This window comes from Schistocerca serialis, unplaced genomic scaffold (genome assembly GCF_023864345.2).
Source record: "Schistocerca serialis cubense isolate TAMUIC-IGC-003099 unplaced genomic scaffold, iqSchSeri2.2 HiC_scaffold_1362, whole genome shotgun sequence".
Classification (NCBI taxonomy): domain Eukaryota; kingdom Metazoa; phylum Arthropoda; class Insecta; order Orthoptera; family Acrididae; genus Schistocerca; species Schistocerca serialis.
Window position 1 is genome coordinate 30,341,532 of NW_026047583.1, and position 6,935 is coordinate 30,348,466.

The window sequence follows — 6,935 nt, forward strand, 5'->3', positions numbered from 1 at the left end:
GATTTTAAATCGTGCATGAAACTTAAAGAACTAGTTCAGGCAGCCGTGAATTCTGTAGTGGAGAGCATACCCACGGCAGTTGTACTGGACAGAGGAGCAGGTATTAACTTCCGTGACGTGAAATTTTCAAAAGTGTAACTAGTAAAACTCTTCTACCGATAATGCCATTCCAAAACTGTGTAGTCTCCGGTGCTACTGGCGTCAAGGGACAATTAGGTGAGTGTGGAATGAGAGGTCCGAACAGTAGTATCAGCTACATGATAATGTGTGCACGTAATTTCCTTAATAGTCATAGTTGCATATTTGCATGGAAGTAAGGCGCTGCACGAGTTTCAAAAAAGTTTGCATTTCACATTTTTATGTAAGTGGCAGTTTTCGCGCCTTTTTTAGTTTTTCGGAAAAATGTAAAAGACCATGTATGTTCAATTCATGTATTAGTTAATGAATTGATTTCCTGGCCGATAATCGGGAATTATTACGATGCACCCACACAGCTTACGCGTATTATACACTTCTTTGTTGAAAAACACGAGTCGGTGCATACTACATTATATTATAGCGGTGTATTAAATTTAGCTAACATACTGAATTTTTCTTTAGACTTGGGACTTGGTGTCTGTCATCGATCTCGAAAAAAACTGCTCTGACGAATCAATGAAGCCACAGTGTAATATCTACATCATCTCTTATATTTCCACAACTGTTTGAGATATCGAAATGAGATTATGGCAAATGATAAAACGCAAAGAGACTATTTTTCCTTATGTTTATTATGCAGAACGTCTTCATTTACGGTGTTATTCCACGAACTACAGAATTTTTCGAAGAAAGCACATGCTATAGGTTTCAGAACAACATAAGTGAAGATATTACACGTTTATTTTTGTACCGCGGATGTGCTTTTCCATAAGCTACCGATCTTACTTTTCCTCAGTTCCTTACTTAAACTTCATAAGCTACTGTTTCGGAATTGTCTCTGCACAACATGTTTGTGAGGTGAAACTGTAAACTCTGCTGTGCTCTGGCAAAAGAAGCAAGTTTTAACAGGGCAACAAGTTAAAAGTACAGGTTTTATTAAAATTCGGCACTCATGATGCTTCTCTGAAAATTACAAATGGTTAATAAACCAGACGAAAACCAATTCAGCGGAATTCTTTTTTGATATTGACGAAAGCAGAGGTGGCAGAACTTTCCGAATGGTCACCATACAAGTGAGGGCTCCACTTAATACTAAACGAAAATTTTGAGCGTACGCTTCACTTTAGAACGCACTATACCTCCAACGCTCTAAAGTTCCTCTACAGGGCGTGCCCGTAACCCACACCACCACCACCACCACCACCACCACTCTCCCCAAACGTGCCCAGCCGTTCTCGCAGCGTTATTCGGCCCGGGCTCAACGTTTCTCTGTGTCAAGAATTTGTCTGTTTCCTGTCTGGTAGGCATGGGATTTCTGCGAAGAGGGGACGCAAAGATCGACCTTCTGAACGGAACAAGTTGTAAGTTTCTTGAGGAAAACCTCATGTCATGGTAGGTATAGCGAAAAAGTGAAGGTCAAAGTCTCAAATCTATAAAAACTAAGGCTCTGTCCACTAGTGATGGGCAGTACTGTGTTCATAATGCACTATAATGTCAGAATACAGGAGATGCCATGGATATTTTATCCCACATTCAAACGAAAATAGGCGAATCAGAGCATTTAACATAACAACAAAAGGCTGACCTAGCTGATTTGCTAAATAAATATTCAAATGTCTTACCACATAAGCCTGGCATCATCAAGGGGTACGAATATCATGCACAGGTAGTCCCTTATCAGATGTATCCTAGGCGCAAACTAAGTTCACACAGCGCGCAGTGGCAACTGTAAATGGGAAATGCCTTTAGGTCACTCACACCGGTCACTGCGCCGACTACCAACTTCGTCTGCATATACAGTACTGTCATGTGACGTATTGCTTTCCCTGGGCCTAAGGAGAGGCGGTGGAATTTCTACTTAATTTAGCTTCATATATAGTATTAATAGTTATGATGGCATTTTGTAGTCAGTCCGGCAAATTTCTCTTCTAAAAATGAAAAAAAAAACTTTTCTGACTTTAAAGCATGATTCTTCAAAGTTAAGTGAACTTCTTGTAATTATAGATAGTAAATATTTGTTTAATTCATGAGTCTCAGACAGATGATCGGCTGTACTAATCTCGTGGAATAATGTATATATGAAAATATATTTGTATAACAACTCATCAAGATTTGGACACAAGCTTTGAAGCAGTAGAAGTACGCTTTGTTTCATGGACTAACCACAGTGGCGTGTAAAGCTAGGAATTTTAAATATGTTCTGAACAGTACAATAGTTAATTCAAAATTGCGTGAGAACAAAATACTTGCACAGCAACTATTTGATTGTCAATGTACACAGAAACTCCTGAGAAAAGAGACACAACGATTCTGTATTCATTGCAGTTTAAAACCCACTGTGGAACTCAGCACACTTATTTAAGTGATACTGAAAGGCTGTGCAAGCATAAGCAAATAAAACATGTGAAAGCCCATAGTAGTACGTTAATCTGTACTCACCTCTGCTGCGTCGGATTATGGAGGTAATCGGATGAAGTATGCACGAACGCTTTTAACCAAGTGTATCTTCGTAAGTGTTCTCGCACGGGACAACAAATAAACGCGTCTGGTAAACGTGGTACTAACAAAGCGAACTGATGTCTGCCATTGTGGTATTCAGTAACAGTGCTTAACAAGTCCACTATTGTCACGTATGGTTGTGCTTGTTTAAAGTACAAAAACTTTAAAGACTGAATAAATAACCTGTGCCCTACGAGAACGCTAAACTACCGTTTGTCGTAGACAGTTTTGTAATATGATTAGCTAAGAGCTGAACTATGTGCAACAGGTTAACAGTAATTCTACAGTGGATGTCATGCCGCGCTCTGACCGGTGACAGTGTTGCCAACGTAAAACAAGGAAACGTGTTCTCACTTTGAAATGAACGAACAGTAGAAACTGCGTATAAACTACGTTAAACAACTGACCAGACAAATATGCTAAGCAAAACTCTATTCAGCGCCGTCTAGTGGATAACAAATGTTTTGTCTCTGTGATGCTGCACTTAATTTGTTTTGTATAAACGATGCTGAGGTGAAAAGCAGAAGCGCAGCCCGCGACACATCGTGCAAACCTTGGTACCAGCAGCAGGCATTTGTTCCTATGAAGCAGTTGGTGTGGCGGCAGAACCGCAACAGAAAAGGTGATAGGAGCCGCCGACCGTGTGATGTGAGCTCCGTATCAATTACATAGTCGTATCAAATGAAATTTACGATGAAGACTTTAACGCTGACGTGTGTCACACTAAGTTTAAGAACTTTACTACAATTTGTAAACTGTTGAGCCAAAAATAGCTCGGACTTGAAAACAATCAGTACAATAATTTTGATAACACAATTAAAACAAAACAATTTTGTGTGTAATTCTGTTACGTAGCGGTTGTAAACATGAAGCGAACTTTATGTTAAACAAAAGTGGATGGAAATTTTATCCCTCGCTGCGTTTTTTTTGCTGAGGCATGTTTTCCCGTCGGCTACGCCGAAGTTGGGAGGATTGGAAACAAAGTATAATGCCACGTAAACACAACTATTCACTTTTGCCTCAGTCAAATGCAAATATTGAAAAAAAAGTTCTCATGCAATCCTGAAAACTAAGCCTTATAATAATGACAGTTTATTGATCAGTGTGCAAGTAAACTTTATTTGGTTATTTTATAACTATAGCAAATGAGAATATTTCTGAAAATAATTTGCCATCAGAAAATCGTAACCAATACATTAAAAAAGAGTAAAATTCTTTTGAAAAATATTTAGAGAACAATTAAATACTAGCTGGTAACTGATCGAATGCATGAAGTATGTTCTGTTGATCGTATAACATCATTCATTCATTCGGCTTACAACACATTATATATCCTCATTATCTGTGAAAGACGTTTATGCCATGCCCCCAAAGTGATTTCGAAAACGTATTTATAGAAGTCTATTAATACTGAACTTTATAGTACCGAAAAATGTTTTGTTTTTTTATACAAAGAAATGTTTTGTAATTAAAATCGTTTGGATAGACACAGTGCTTAACAAGTCCACTATTGTCACGTATGGTTGTACTTCTTTAAAGTACAAAAACTTTAAAGACTGAATAAATAACCTGTGCCCTACGAGAACGCTAAACTACCGTTTGTCGTAGACAGTTTTGTAATATGGTCAGCTAAGAGCTGAACTATGTGCAACATAGCATCGTTTATACAAAACAAATTAAGTGCAGCATCACAGAGACAAAACATTTGTTATCCACTACACGGCGCTGAATAGAGTTTTCCTTGGCATATTTGTCTGGTCAGTTGTTTAATGTAGTTTATACGCAGTTTCTACGCAGTTTCTACTGTTCGTTCATTTCAAAGTGAGAACACAACCACCTCTGGCCGTAACAACGGCCTTGATACGCCTGGGCATTGAGGCAAACAGAGCTTGGATGGCGTGTACAGGTACAGCTGCCCATGCAGCTTCAACACGATACCACAGTTCATCAAGCGTAGTGACTGGCGTATTGTGGCGAGCCAGTTGCTCGGCCACCATTGACCAGACGTTTTCAATTGGTGAGACATCTGGAGAATGTGCTGGCCGGGGAGCAGTCGAACATTTCCTGTACCCAGAGACGCCCTTACAGGACCTGCAACAAGCTGTCGTGCATTATAATGCTGAAATGTAGGGTTTCATAGGGATCGAATGAAGGGTACAGCTACGGGTCGTAACACATCTGAAATGTAACGTCCACTGTCCAAAGTGCCGTCAATGCGAACTAGAGGTGACAGAGACGTGTAACCAATGGCACCCCATACCATCACGCCGGGTGATACGCCAGTATGGCGATGACGAATACACGCTTCCAATGTGCGTTCACTACGATGTCGCCAAACAGGGATGCGGCCATCATGATGCTGTAAACAGAACCTGGATTCACCCGAAAAAATGACGTATTGCCATTCGTGCACCCAGGTTCGTCGTTGAGTACACCATCGCAGGCGCTCCTGTCTGTGATGCAGCGTCAAGGGTAACGGTAGCCATGGTCTCCGAGCTGATAGTCCATGCTGCTTCAAACGTCGTCGAACTGTTCGTGGAGGAGGTTGTTGTCTTGCAAACGTCCCCATCTGTTGACTCTGTAACGGATGGTGCAGCCACATCTCGATCCCTGTCATGCGGGTAAGATGCCTGTCATGTCGACTGCTAGTGATACGAGGCCGTTGGGATCCAGCACGGCGTTCCGTATTACACTCCTGAACCCACCGATTCCATATTCTGCTAACAGCCATTGGATCTCGACCAACGCGAGCAGCAATGTCGCGATACGAGAAACCGCAATCGCTATAGGCTACAGTTTGACCTTTATCAAAGTCGGAAACGTGATGGTACACATTTCTCCTCCTGACACGAGGCATCACAACAACGTTTCACGAGGCAACGCCGGTTAACCGTTGTTTGTGTATGAGAAATCGGTTGGAAACTTTCCTCATGTCAGCCCGTTGTAGGTGTCGCCACCGGCGCCAACTTTGTGTGAATGCTCTGAAAAGCTAATCATTTGCATATCACAGCATCTTTTTCCTGTCGGTTATATTTCGCGTCTGTAGCACGTCATTTTCGTCGTGTAGCAATTTTAATGGCCAGTAGTGTAATTTCATTTTCTCATATTTTTTGCTTACGTTTGTCGTCTATGGTTTCCTCCCGCCCGTCGCAGACGGGTAAAACAGCCAACAATTTTCTTACCGTGACATACTGGGAAAACTATGCTTACCAGTTTTCTCCCAGAATATTCTCATTCACTATAAATTCAGAGAGAGAGGTGTGGGTTTCGTCACTACTCGGAGGTCGCAAAAGTCATGGGATACCTCCTAATATTGTCTCGGATCTCCTTCCGCCTGACGTAATGCAGCTATTGGATGTGACATGGACTCAACACGATGTTCGAAGTCCCCTGCAGAAATAATTAGCCATGCTGCCTCTATAGACGCCCATAATTGCGGGAGTGTTGCCAGTGCAGGATTTTGTGCACGAACTGATCTATTTGTCCCCTAAATGGGATTCGTGTCAGGCGATCTGGGCAATCGAATCATTCGATCGAATTGTCCAGAATGTTCTTCAAACGAGTCACGAATAGTTGTGGCCCAATAACGTGGCGCATTGTCATCCATAGAAATTTTACCGTTATTTGGAACATGAAGTCAGTCAGTGGCTGCTGATGATCTGCAAGCAGCCAAACATCTCCATTTCCAGTCACTGGTAGGTTCAGTTGGTCCTGAGGACCCAGTCCGTCCATGTAAACACAGCCTACACCGTTACACCAGCTTGCACAACGCCTTGTTGACAACTTGGGTCCGTGGGGCCTGTTCCATAGTCGAGTCCCACCATCAGCTCTTACCAACTGAAATTGGGACTCATCCGACCACGACACAGTTTTCCAGTCCTTTAGAATCCAACCCAAATGGTTAAGAGTCCAGGAGAGGCGCTGCAGGCGATGTTGTGCTGTCAGAAAAGGCACCCGCATCGGTCGTCTGCTGCTGTAAACCATTAACTCCAAATTTCTCCGCACTGTGTCTAGCGGATACATTCGTCCTACGTCCCACATTGATTTCTGCGCTTATTTCACGGAATGTTGGTTGTCTGTTGGCACTGACAACTGTACGCAAATAGTGCTGCTCTCTGTCGTTAAGTGAAGGCTGTCGCCATTGCACTGTGCGTGATGAGAGGTAATGCCTGAAATGTGGTGTTCTCGGCACACTCTTGACACCGTGAATCGCGGAATATTGAATTTCCTAACGCTTTTCGGAGTGGATATCCCAAGCGTCTAGCTCAAATTACGCTCCAGTGTCAGTTAATTCCCGT